At 38.9% G+C, this 14710-nt stretch overlaps 1 long non-coding RNA gene across 1 annotated transcript; it reads right to left on the bottom strand.

The window, feature by feature from the left end:
• Positions 1 to 2902: 2902 nt before the first annotated feature.
• LOC119726966 lies at positions 2903 to 13347 on the bottom strand. Its single transcript, XR_005270875.1, has 3 exons — positions 13198 to 13347; positions 5918 to 6080; positions 2903 to 4915 (listed from the first exon to the last, which is right to left on the bottom strand). It is a non-coding gene; the product is annotated as an uncharacterized LOC119726966 (long non-coding RNA).
• Positions 13348 to 14710: the final 1363 nt, after the last annotated feature.

Here is a 14710-nt window from a genome sequence, read left to right as displayed (position 1 = left end):
GTTGAATAAAAATGGACACCAAAGTGGTGACCCACCCTTAAATATGATTTAAGGAAAGGTAAAGTTTAAAAACTTATGTACATTGTGTATAAAGGAACTGATATTATGCTTCTGAAGACTTAATCATCTGAAATTACTGTAGGATATACTAAGGAGGGTTTATAAAGACCCCAGTAAATATGCTAAATAGGTAGACACCAAACGTAACTTACGTTAAATAGTTTATCTGGCGTCCCTGTGCACAAACCAGAAATATTTTGAATACAGGTTACCTGTATTTGTAAAATTCATTCCATTACTAACAACTTCAATACAATATTCATCTGAGGAAATAAATTGTAAGCGTGTTTTTAATTCATTCAAAAAGGCTTACTTGTTATGTCCCGTTTTTAAGTGGTATTTCGAGGTAAATTTTCACCAAAAATCAAGAATTTTTACCACTAAAAAATGAAAATTGTGGATTTTTCAAAATTTTATTTATCCCTTCATACTTGTACCTAACATGTTAAACCACCATGACAACATTGAGTTCCACCCTAAAATTAGCCAGTATTGTGTCCTTACACATTTAGTTATTCTGACTTTTCTTTGCAATTGATCACACACCTGTGAAGGGGTACAAGCCTGCTAGACTGATTCTCTGACCTTACAATTCCCCAAAGTGTATTAATTGCTTCGTTTCATCTTAAGTGGGGTCAGGGAACCAGACTACAAGAACATGATAGGTTTTCTTGGTTTTTCCAGCATCTACAAGCCCAAAACATTAAACAAGTCAGTTAAACAATATTTTATATAACATACTAATCCTCCAAATCCATTTATTTCTGAAAATTGCAGCAAAAGCAAATGTTGTACATTCCCTTTAAAAAAGAAGTATTTTTATTACAATTATATAAATTATGCAAATGATCAGTAATGCCCAACACAAATATCGACATGATGACATCATTTCCCAAAAGGGCGCCCTCTAGCGGCATGTCAAAGACACTTGATTTTTTTCTAAATTTGAAGCCATTTATCGAAATTATACCAAATTACCCTTATATATTCTTTGGACAACTGCAAATGAATTTTGCGAGGTTTCAGGATTCCAATCTCATCAGACCAGAACTTATATGTAGGGAGAATTTGAAAATGATATGGTTTCTTTTCTTTAATTCTAAAATTCAAATCCTTCATTTGATTCAGGTTGAGTGATGACGTTTGTAGCACACGTAACAACATCAGCTACAATGTTGACCATGGGCAATTTTCCTAATGTTGTGACGTCATCAAACCAGAAGTTATGTGTTATCAATATAAAGGCCTACACTTATATTCAATGTAATTTGTGTTTTCAGAAGTTCTTTTTACTTCACAATGAATGTGTGTAAATCTTAACGTATGCGGCATTATGGGCTCTGTGCACAAGTACCCCCTTCATGGTTACAAAGAGCAATTGGGGGATAGCACTGGGCTCTCCCAGTCTTGATGTCCCTTACATTTTAACACATTCCTGATGGCGTCTGATGTGGTGTGCTCAACTGGAGCTCCTGAAAAAGGTGGTCAAAAAGCACCATCTACTGTTTGTGCACAGAGTGCATAGAGACACGTGTCATTGCCTACAATGGGTGGGGCCGAATGAATCACTCTATAATGGATGAGGGAGCAGCGAAGAGAGGCACTGTCTATATTCATACCTGTCATGTAGTCCGGTCAATTCAAGTTAAGACCTAGAACAAATTGCAATAGAAACCATTCAAGCGTCAAACGACTTTCATAAATACACAAACAACATGTGAAAAATCTTGTTTCTATGGAGTGGAAGGGTGTTTTTCAAACATTTTTTTCAGATAACAAATTTGAGACATTTTGTCCTCGAACAATTCGTCTGGTGACTTGCTGCGATTTACATGTCTATATATTGTTTAGGATTCATGACCACATGCTTTTGCAGCAGACGACTGTTTCAAATTATAATTTTATACAGGGCACTACGGATGGAGTGGACGACTTTCCGCCGAAACTGCGCGCAATAAGTCCACTGACGAGAAACAATTATTTGCAAAAAGGGCCGGGGATGTCTAAACATCATTCTGATCATACAGCTGGTAAACGGTTGGACAGTGCATGCATGGACCGTTTTTAAAGTAAAGCGAGATCTTTAATTAAATATTATTGATTGAGCGCCTGAAAATGATGTTGGATTTGGTTAAGAAAATTCAGGAATTACTGGGCTCAGGTTGTGAAGCTTACAGTGCATTTTGTTAGTACATGAAAATATGAAACAAAACATCACAAAACACTTCGATCACAAAGAAAAAAAGTTAATGGGCGAGGTTGATGAGAAACAGATGTAGTTCTGTACATGAGCTTTCCATGTTTTTCATAAGTACGGTACAGTAACTTTAAACAGCTAAATTGAGATCATCTTAATTGAGGTACGAAAAGTAATTGAGACATCTGCTTGTACAGTCAAGAGTGAAATGAACTACACCAGATAAGCATACTAGAGTCCCGACAAAAGGATTCTTTGGATTGAACAGACCTCGCGTTAGTATTACTTTAAAAAATGATCTCACTGGCACGGTCCGTCCCCCCCCCCCCCCCCAAGGCTTTGATCTGGGGAAACGTATTATTTGTAGACGTAATACACTTTTTACACTATATATTTCTTTTCTCTAAAGCGCAGAATTCAGCAAAAAAAATAATTTCACTGCAAAATTTTAATCCTGTTAATTTGCCAGGCTTTAGTAAGGTTTTTTTTTGACAATTTTTATCTTATTTATAAGTTATGCCAATGACCTAAATTTAACACAGAAGGAACACACGAATCTCGGATTTCAGATATTTTCCCTAATATTTAAAATTGGACTCTGGCCTATTGGCGTAGACACCTGAAATTTAAATTTAAATGGATCTCTTTGTGTATATCATTTTCTGCCTTTTATTCAAGTAGACCTCTTTATGCAAAGATTTTCTATGAAACAAATGTTTTTTGGGGGGGCACAAAGTGATTTATATTAACCTAAAAATATTTCGGGAAGCACAACAATCTCAAATTTCTTGATTTTGTCAAAAAAATATCCTTTAGTATTGTGCGGCAGTGTTTTAATAATTGGTGGACATAGAAAAGTCGTCTGCTGTGATCAGTCGTGTCTCGCAAAGTCTCATACGTGATGTGAACGGATTTTCTGACGAGTAACGGGCGCAAAAGAAAACATGACGCTCTCCATACGGCTGTTTACGTATTATGAAAAATTAGTAGCGAAAAAGTGAATGAAAACACTTTCCCACTCCTTTGATGAAATTAGATTTTCAGTATGTTAAATAGTGATATTTCCTTAGCATGGTCACATTAAAATAAATTCTATTGCAATTTGTTCTAGGTCAGGCCCTGTTTTGTTCTAAATTGACCGGACTAATGTTCGTATTGCAAACATCTGTTTATAAATGCATACATGTACATGCAATCAAATCACAGAGAATGCAAGTTGGCACCCAGTCTAAACTACTCTTCACGCCTCATACTGTTTTCATGTTTGAATAACTTTTACCCACACCTCAACTTCTGGATCCCAAGCCATAGAAATTGATGAAGACAGATGTAATGTGCCTCATTATGTTAGACTACTGCCGCTTCTCATGTGCAATATGGTTGATGACATCAGTCTTCCTGTCAAAAACACTCATTTGTTCTTTACAAATGAACAAAACAAAAATAAAATGAACACGTAGTGTCCATATTCTGTGATCTGCTAGACCTTGCTTTGGGAAACATTTTGTTGTAAAAAAAATATTGGTGAAATGTGAAGACACTTGGCCTTTTACTTGGACTATTTATGAAGTGTAAAGTGAAGTGAATAAAGCAAAGGCAGGCACAAATGACAAACTTGAGGACTTTCTGCTAAATAATATGGGTGTAATTTACCATGGAATTCTGTCTTCACCATTAAGTGCATACAGTGCTAGTACTGAAGCAAAATGTACGTAAATAAGCTCAACACAATAACGTCGGTTTCTGCAAGAATGCCAAAATACACATGTAATTGAACAAATTGTTCATGCCATCTTTCTTTGTTCATGTAAATGAATGAATGAATTCCGTTGCGAGTACTTCTTGTACATACATGCATGTACATGCACGTGTATACTATAAGCAGGTTGCTTACAGCTAATTCTTTTTCAAATAAATGATGTCTGGGCAAAAAACTAATGGCCAGCATGAAACTGAAAGTGAAGTGAGCCATAACAAATACAAACATGTACACCATTTTGAGGCGGGTCTAATTTTGACGGGAAATACATGTAGTATCTAATTACTAACGTTTTGTGTCGTTTTGGGTCTACTTAGACTTTGTTATGAGCTGTGAAAATGCATTAAAGTGAGATGAAATGGCTATTTTTCTTTCCGCTTTTCTTTATGTTGGGGAACGTTGTTGGGGAGGAATGTCGACCCACTCAAACGCTATTCCACTGCTTCCTATGAAAGTATGAGGCAGTTATTCTTGCAAAAAAACCATTTCTTTGTGTCCATTTAGGGCTGTAGCGTGCACTTAGATACACTCAAGTTGCATCAAACAGTTTTAAAGTTGTTACACTTTAAATAGTGTTAAATACTGTACATGTACATGCATATACATTTGTATAAACACTTCAGGTCTTGTGTGAATACTTTGCAGGTGGTCTGGACCTTGTTGTTTTCATGCCCAGCTTACTGCTATGCTGATTCTCTTTTGTCTTTAAGGCACCAGACGTCATGGCTGTGCTGCTGTTCTTTGAAGGTTCAGTGACATATGAAGATGGTGTCTGCATACTAGATACAGTTTGAAATGTCGAAGTGGTTGAACTCTTGGCACTTCTTTGCACCATTGATTTTAACATCTGGACAATTGCAACAGGAGACACATTCATCCGGAGTAGATCCAAAATAATCCTGCCGATGCAATGATAAAAACAAGCTAAATGTCATGCAACTGACATCAATGAGAATGGACTCGGAACTTTAGATTATGTTAAGAATGGACGAGGCAAAGCCAGTCCACTCTTGCATGAATGTACTGGTATCTACAGTTCCAAGTCTATTCTCCGACTTAAACTATTTCTTAAAGCCACTTAGGATCATTTGCATGTCGAAATTTCATGAAATGGACTGAATAAAGGCTATAGCAGACATTGTTCCACAGAGCTGTTCAAAGTTCTGTGTCCATTGATGCTGGAATAAACACACACACACACACCCAGACTTGTTTCACATACCTAGTGTGGACTTTCCTTTCTTTTCGTGTAGTTAAGGAACACCAGTGGAAAAACTCATTTTTCTCAAACTGTGAAAACTCTTACAACCCAATTTTTTTTCAATGATTCCCTTTAGTGTTTCTCTTCATTCTGCTACAGATAAACCTAACCCAAAAATGCCTCTAAACCTGTTTTCCAGAAATGGGGAAACACTGTGTGGACGTGGGCAAGTCCACACTTCGTCGCTGCTACCTACATTATGTGGACGTCTTTTGTTCGGAAGTCCACACTGCGTATGTAAGACAAGCTCACCCACGCAGTCGTGTTTTTACTATACTCATGAGGACCTGCCCCTTTCCTTCTTTTGTTCCATTTTGTTTGAACTCAACAATAGGCCCGACGCTGCCTGAGGACCTGGGCAAAGTTCTTGCCCCTCTCAAGATGATATGATGTCATGCTTGGGCTATTAGTTTGATCATGGTCTGAGCTTTAAAAGTGACCAAAGTCTATGGCATTTTGGAAAGAAGTCCCCCAAAAGGGGGAGGGGGAGCAGGTAAAAACACAAAGACTTTTCCACTACATGTACTTTGCAGAAAAGCCAACCAGATCAGCTTTTCTGCAAAGTTTGTGGAAAAGCCCATTAAAATTCAACATCATTTGACAAATGTCAGTACAGTATATTTTAGGAGATCCATATTACCTAAAAACAGCAGGGCTTATATCCACCCCTGCTAGACTGCATAGCTCAAACAGATCTTGCTCCTCCCTTGATAATGCATCTTTGGTCCTCTTTCCCTGCACTGCATACTTGTGAGATGAGCCATGTGTTACTTTAATTGAACTCATGGTTAAGATGACAGTACCTAATCAGATGGATGGAATCAATAATCACCAATGAATTAACTTATTCAACCATTCCATTGGGGATGTTACAGAAAAAATTATTTTCAAAATGACAACTTCAAAGTAAGAGACTGCCAGTGTCTAACTCTTTTTAATTAAAGCAGTGTTCCCATTTCCACCTGATGCACTGTGTAGTGTTGCGTCTGACAGGGTTAGGGTTAATAAGGAGAAGGGCGAACTGAATTTCACATGAATATTCCTGTTGGTCAGTTTTATGCAGTGACTAAGTTCAGATTGTTTAAACCATTGCTATGACGTCACACTATTGTTAAAAGTGTGGATTTGGAACTACAAATCTGTTACGCTGGTCACAAAGTGTGGATTCGGAATGAAGAATCTTTAGTAAAGTGTGGATTCGGAATTACGAATCCACACTTTGAACATGTTGGACAATTGTTCTCCATAATGAGCATTAATAGGACCGTATGCGTGAAAATTTCCTTCCGAAATTACCAATGCATCTTCACTGTCAGAGTCATTCTCCGCCGTCACTGCAAAACCCACTTCGAGTCAGAAAGAAATCATCGTCTGAACTATCCATATGTCGAAGGAAGGAGCCGGGAAAAATGTTGCAACCTGACGCCATTTTTTTCTTCATATATCATCTCAATGAAGGTCATTCATTGCAAAAATGATGATAAGGCATGAATCTGGGACTGAAAAATATTTCCAATTTTGTTAGGAAATACTTAGAAAATTTTCTTGACTCTCCATAGACTTTGTAGACAATCGCGGAAGTGGCATCAGGTTGCAACATTTTTCCCAAGTCTTTTCATCTCCTCTCACTGTTAATGCCAATACTTCATTTGACGCAATGGTTTAAGTCAAAGAATACACTCGCAAGTGTGGATTCTTAACTACGAATCCACACTTTCTCGTGTATTCTCCCTAACAGAATTTTTGTTTTTATAAACTCTGACATTTAGTTGGAAAATGGAGCAGGAACCGTGAAAGCAGAGAGGTCATCAGTTGGAGTCTGATTAGACCAGTGGTTGATGCTTTGATCTAATGCAATATTTGGTGTGAAGAAAATATTTGTTTTTGTGAAGTGTTTCACTGTGGTGAAATACTTATGTGTAAACAGGAGGAATTGCATGAGGCAGAGCTGTACAATGTTGGAGTACTTGTATACTCTTACTAGTACACGCATGTACTCGACTTTTAGTACTCGAAAATTATTTGGAGTTTAGACTTTGGCACGAACTCACGCACGGACCGAAAAACCTTTGACCCAGTGCAGAATACGTCACACAAAATCGATCAACGTGCATGTAGTTGGGTCATAAGTGCACGCGCGATACGGAACTAGGCATACGGTCATTCTTTGGCGAATTTTCAAATATTACAGACTCTACAACTTATTTTGATTCAACAAGCATTCGTTGGAAGAGTTTATACAACTGTAGTGTATGAACAAAATATTTGAAATCACACGGTACGAGTGATGTACCGAGGAGAAAATTTATTGTCGATTCGCAGCTGCCGCGATTTTCTACAAACCGTCCAAACTTGTCAAAGTGTGAGACGGAAATCTGCCAAAAGTCCTCTTCTAAAGATTTTATCAAAAGAATCATTGAGTGCGTTCGATTACTTTCCCCAGCTTACTCGCACCTGTCGACGTGAGTAAAGTTTCGTGCAAGAGCTGCTGGAAAGTTGACCTTTGACATGACACATGAGGCGCCTGGCACATTGGCAGCCATGTTTATTGCATGGCCTTATCCCTTATGGGATACTTACCCAAGTAACTGGCTCGGCGAGTCGGTTACTGGGGCCAGGCTGGAGTAAGCGCAATAAGTCACGTGAGAGGTAAATCGAACGCTGTCACGCTTGCACAAGTAAGTGCAGGGGAAGTACTCAAGTCTATCAAGAAGTTTAAATTTTCCTTTTCAAAATGCACCTTATCAGAAAAAAAATTATTGAAGGCTAATCATAAAGAGGTAGGTTTTTATTTGAAGCGCTCCGGAACTAGGAAAAATCCGGAACTACTGTACCACTACTAGTCCCATAAGAAAATGACTACCTCTGTATATTCAGTCACACATCCCACATATGGCCTGTGCGCCGATGGTTCCGTTGCTAGGGGAGCCGAAAATCAATTTAAGATCATAATATTTTGTCAGCAGAAAAATCAACTGTCTGGTACAGTCCTACACTGTGATACCTAGCCCCACTAGTGTGGCTGCGGTATGCTGCGCTGAACCTCTGGCCACACACCAAGTTATCGCACACTACTGAGGAGGTTCTCAAAAAATTACACAAATTTTCTTACATATGATTGTATTTAATGATGTCTCAGCTCTTCACTTCTGGGATGCTTAGGTGTAATAATATCCAATTTTCCGAGAAATTTTTTAATCTTTCTGGAGCCCATATGCACGCAAAAATCGTCTGTTGATGGCAGCCATTTTGAATGTACGAAGCAATGACCCCAAAGCTGTGATGTCGCGCTTATGCAAATCAATCTTGTTGCTCAACAGGCGCGTGAGTTGCGATGCGACGGCTGTTTCTTGTACAATCTCTCAACCGATAGTATTATAGTGCGCAGCCATTAAGTATGGGCGAATCAATTGTACAAGAAACAGCCGACGCATCGCAACTTGCTTCACCAGTTTGCATCCTTCTCACACCTCACCGCACCCATCCTTATAACATATCATCATCGTTGGAATCCCTCATTCTCCTGACGACGGGCAGAGCATACTGTTCCAAACATTGAGTCCCTCTGGTTCTTTTCAAAACCACACATATCCTTGTGTGACCATTTTTCGCGCACAGTACTTTGACCGATTTTTTTTCTTGCATAAACTAAACCCTACATAGTTGGTTATATTTTTAAGAACATGGACAAATATAGTTGAAATGACTCCTCCATCAAAAACATAACAAAACCACCCTTCTGTAACAATTTTCTCCGGCATTCATTGCTCATTCTAATACACCTGCGATCAATCAATCAATTATACAGGCGCGCGCGCCTAGCACGCGGTCGACCAATACCGTGGCCGATCGCACCGCCTCGACACATGGTTGCATGATACACATCATTTCAATAAAAACAAACATAGGTATTGGCCTACTTTTTGGGTACTTTAAACATTACGATTAGGTCTTATTCCGACAGAAATATATTTTAAGGCATATTCATTCCAACAAACAACTCGGTACCGAAATCTGCATCTTGGCGAAACAGATCGTAAAATAAAAACGCGATATAAGGCGCACGTCGTATTTCGTGCTCCTTAATTCTGATTACGCCCTCTGTTGTTTAGTGAAAGTCGACCGAAAATGTCTTTCACGTTTCGGGGTTGTACAGCGACACTGAGTGGAAATTCGTAGCGATGTTTGTATTAGTTTTCTTGGCCATCAATAATGTGACGTTTTGTATCTAGTCGGTACAGCAATAATTTACACTCTCTTTGATTTCTTTCAAATTACTTCTCGGAAAAGCTTTTGATTTCTGCATAACTGCATCGAGAAGAAAGGCAATGTAACGATGGATCATCGACGGTGATTTGACGTCGGTCCGTGTTGTGTTAAAAAAGATACGAGCCGAGAAAGTTGGTTGCCCGAATATTGGGCAGTGCGAATTTGGGGCACCGGACGATACTCACAAAAGAGATTTATTCACATGCATGGTGCTACCGCAAACTTATCTTGGCTTAGTATCTTTCCACCATGCAAACCTTCAGATTTTTTTTCGATGTCATCATGTGATGCATGCATTTACATAAATAACAAAACAAAATGGACGACAGCCGTTGGAACTGGCGTTTTTTTACGGACAAGCCACCGAAATCGTCAAGATTTTTCACATTTGTTTTTTTGTGTGGTCTGTTTCAAGTCGATCATTAGCTTTGTGAATGACTGCTGAATGTATGAGGTATGTAAATGAAATCTGGGGTGTGGGGTGGGATATTAGAGGTGAAAATCGACAATTTTTGAGAGGCCATTATTTTAGGGTCAACCGCTACGGTATCAGGTCAACTCGGACCCAAACCAAGTCGGACCCATGCCAACTCGGACCCACGCCAACTCGGACCCATGCCAACTCGGACCCACTACCAACTCGGACCCACTACCAACTCGCACCCACTACCAACTCGGACCCAAGCATGACCAACTCAGACCCAACAATGACTCAATCATTAGTTTCAGAGATTATATCTATAGGTTATCTTAATGTGACATTGTTATAGAGTGAAGATATTCTGCAATTATATTGGGCAGAATGGGGCTTTTAGTTTTGTCGTTTTCTTTTATTGCCGCTGTGTGGAGCGGTATTTTATGATGCATACAGTATACTGTTGCTAAACGCTTATCGTTTTGGACGTCATGAAACTAATGTGCTTAGCTTTTTCCAAGAGATATTAGTAGCGTATAGTATAGGTTAGGCATTTCGCATGTCATTTGTTGATATATACATGCTTTTTCAAAATCTTGATTTTCTTTTCCAAACGAAATTCAAAGGATTATAATTTTCAGTAGGAAATAAATTGCTGGAACAGTGTACATTATACGCATGACATCGATAACCATGACGTCGCATGAGACGTCGCATGAGCCGGCCAATGATAGTGCAATACGTCATTATGAATATTTATTTTCTCATGAATATTTAGTTTATTTCAATGGATACTTCAAATACGTCCAAAGATTGATCATTGCAACAGCGATCGTGCGCGGCCTAGCGGTTAAGAGACTCGTGTATCAAGCAAGCGTCCGAGGTTCGAATCTCGATGAAGTGAGCGACTGATTGATAAATAGAAATTAAGGAAAGGAGGGGGTGAGAGTAGAGGAGGGAAAGTGGAGGGAATAACCATAAAAGAGGTAACTTTTGGCGCTAGAAAATTAATTGAAAAAAGTGGTGTCCGGTTGGCAGAATTTTTCCGGTTTTTAAAATAGAGATTAGAACAGACTTCGTTTTATATCTTATTTATTTTATTTATTGAATTATAATATTTACTTATATTTATTGAGTTAATAATGTTATGTTTGAAAGAGTTTATTATGGAATCAATGCCATACTTTTTTTTTTCTATGAATATCTGTTCTGAATTTGTATATTTTGTTACTTTTGTTGATTAAAAATGAAATAAATTGCTGTTAATGGAGCAAGATGGCGTGAGCGATGTCAATTAATATGTTTTAATGAAAATAAATAATTGGTGAAACTTTCAAAGCGCAATATGTTTTAATGGAAACAAATAATAATAAATGAATAATTACACCTTTAAAGCGCATTTCAAAATAGCATTTCAATGCGCTTTACAACAACAAAAATGTTATTGTAACTGCTGCAAACACATAATTTTCCTTACAATTACAATGAAAATGTATACTGAACAGCATCATTGTAAACAGATGAGAAGTGGACAAACTTTATGAAATGCCGCATGATTGAAAACGATGGGTCCGAGTTGGTCATGCATGGGTCCGAGTTGGTCGTGGGTCCGAGTTGGTAGTGGGTCCGAGTTGGCGTGGGTCCGAGTTGGTAGTGGGTCCGAATTGGCATGGGTCCGAGTTGGCTTGGGTCCGAGTTGGATCGAAACCCTTGCTACCACACTCTCATGACTAGGGAGTAGGGTCATGTAGGCAGTGGTAGGTTTAGCCCCATAAATGTGGCCTATTTACTGGACTGCCTCCGTAAACATAGGCCACACATCCACATGTACAAAAATCGTGTCGACGGAGCCAAATTTTGATTTTCACATTTAGGCTTAGTTTGTAGGGTTTTTTTGCTTTAGAAGCATACTCACCCTCTTTACAGGCTAATCAGAAAGTGCTGCCTTTTTCAGATGTCTAATTTTTGTGAAATTTCATGTTGAAATTTTGATACACAAACGTGTAAAAATGAATCTGGAAATTTCACGAAAAATATACATCTGAAAAAGGCAGCACTTTCTGATTAGCCTATAAAGAGGGTGAGTATGCTTCTAAAGCAAAAAAAACCTACAAACTAAGCCTAAATGTGAAAATCAAAATTTGGCTCCGTCGACACGATTTTTGTATAGTCGGACTCCCTATTATCGCGGCATCCCTATTATCGCGGCATGGGAAATTTCTCTTTTTACAGTGTCAAAACTCCTTCAAGTGGCGATTTTTATCCAGTTCACCAGTCATCAAGGATTTTCTACCGAGTTGTATAAAAAGGACGATTAAAAAATGTTGTGTCTTTCGGGACTTTTAACGATTTTAATAAATATTAACGGTTTCCAAAACTTGCAAAATTTTCCCTCACCGTGTCTGCTAAAAGGTACCGTTTATATTTTAACATAAATCTTTAATTGCGCTCTGTCCATGCATGGAGGAATAAAATGAGAGTTCCATTGTCTGGTTCCCATTCTTCAGCTGCAAATGTAAAATGAAGTCGAACGACGATATTTGCAGCGCGAAATCGTAACAACTTTTACGGGATCAAAATAAGCACCGCGCGTTAGCGAAAATAAAACGACACACCGTGTAAAGTGAATGGCGCCCTCAATCGCCGATCAGTAGACTTGCCTCAGGGATTTGTGTTCTCCTTTCGGGGGAAGGGCAGGGTCTTAAGAAATCATCCTGCAGACATCTTGTCTTTAATCAACTTGAACGTTACAGGGAAAATATCAGACTTTATTCAGGGGGTGTTTTGGTCAAACATAAACTATGAACAAAAAAGTTGGGATCATTATAAAAACCACTTCCCGCATACCGCGATAATAGGGAGTCCACCTCCGTTCGCACACGCCGCGCATGTCTATTTTCACAGGCATCGTACACGGAATAAACCACACCACCCGTCAGATTTTTTTATATTAATTTAAAAAGGAAGAGTTATACTACACATAAGACAGGACAATTCTGGAAGGTTAGTGGGCAATCTCTATTGCGAACGAGAAACGTGATAAGTACCGCGATAATACGGCGTTCCATACTACATGTGGATGTGTGGCCTATGTTTACGGAGGCAGAAGCGTCCAGTAAATAGGCCACATTTATGGGGCTATGGTAGGTTATGTCTCCAGCGCTACATGTGAATGAATATGAGCATGTCAGCTGGAGTTGCTCAAGCTATTCATAATCATGATGGCAGATACTTACTTGGTGTTTAGCCAAATGAATTTCGTACTCCAGACGTCAGTCTAGTTATCCTAATTTGCAGGGGGAAATTTTGAGCGTTTGCTCGAGCTGATTCATCGAAAGCTAGCTGCCATGTAGAGGTCATGGGTCATAGTTTTTCCGCGATAAAGCCCCGCTGACCGTAAGATCATGGCCAAATTCTGCTAAATGCGCTTGAAAATCTGTCGGATTTATCAAAAATCCGTCAAATTCCCAAGAAATACTCGAAATACACTTCAAACACTAAAAATCACATGCAGATGTTGTAGTATTGCCTTAATGCAAGGGTTTGTTTGAAAAGATAAAAACACTGTATTAAAGCATGGGAATATACAACATTTGCAAACATCGAAAAATAAAACTACTTTTTACAAAATACCTTACTAGGATGTTGGGAAGTGCAGTCTAAAGCATCTTGTAATGGTCGCCTGGATGGAGTGAAGTCATTTTCACAAATGTTGTATATATTTCCAACGGTGGTCAGCGGACCACCTTTTTCAACTAGTGCTCCAAATTTACCATTTTTTTTCAGTCAAAACTTTGTTTGCTAATGGTTCATGAATGTTCATGAATGGGTGCAGGCCAGCTAGACTCGTTCCCTTACCTTACAATTTTCTAGCATTTATAAATTATTCATAAATACCTCAGACAGTTTAGCCATTCCTATTGGTCGAGAGCCCGTCACGTGGCCGGTATTAAACGGATGATAAAGACATGGCTAGCTGGTCTTAAACACTTTTCCAGTGTCACAACAAAATGTGGACTCCTAAAAATCCAGTGCCTCTTAACGTTTCATTGGTTGAACGTTCACAATCCTCACGTAGGCATGCGCAACACTACAAGCGAGACAGAATTTTATAGTTCTAAATTCAAAACGCAACACCCCAGGTGCGTTCTGCGTGACATCGCGCAGAACATGCTAGCGCGCGTCAATCTCCATGAAAGGGTTGTTTACATCTTACTCGCCAGATGAACACTCCATTATTTTGCTAGAGGGATGTTTCAAAAAGCATGAAGTGAACTTGTTGAACAAAATCGGGATTTTTTGAACGAATTATTTGATATTTTTTTACGGATAAGGTATTTATGAATGGGAATAAATATGTGCTCGGTCGGTATTTATCACTCTGTTTAATACCGCTTAGAGTCTGGGTGCTGATAATTACCCTCGCCTCCGGCTCGGGTAATTATCAGCACCCAGACTCTAAGCGGTATTAAACGAGTGATAAAAACCTCCGGAGCACACATTTATTCCCTTATTATTATTATTATTATTTATTCAGCCAACGAATGAACAAAAGTACAATGACAAAGCAAAGATATATCAACAAGTAAACAAAATTGGAAATTGAAAAAGTATGACCAGACAAGACTGAAGGATGCGAGAAGGAATGGGTCGAGGGGGGAGGGAAGAGGGGGGAGGGAAGGGAAGGGAGGGTGGACAGTTTGGCAGGGGAGAGAAGCCTAGACGGAGGGACAGAAAACAAGGACAATA

This window comes from Patiria miniata, unplaced genomic scaffold (genome assembly GCF_015706575.1).
Source record: "Patiria miniata isolate m_02_andy unplaced genomic scaffold, ASM1570657v1 HiC_scaffold_2, whole genome shotgun sequence".
In the NCBI taxonomy this organism is placed as follows: Eukaryota; Metazoa; Echinodermata; class Asteroidea; order Valvatida; family Asterinidae; genus Patiria; species Patiria miniata.
The sequence above is the reverse complement of the archived record's forward strand: the minus strand, read 5'-3'. Positions and strand labels throughout refer to the sequence as shown.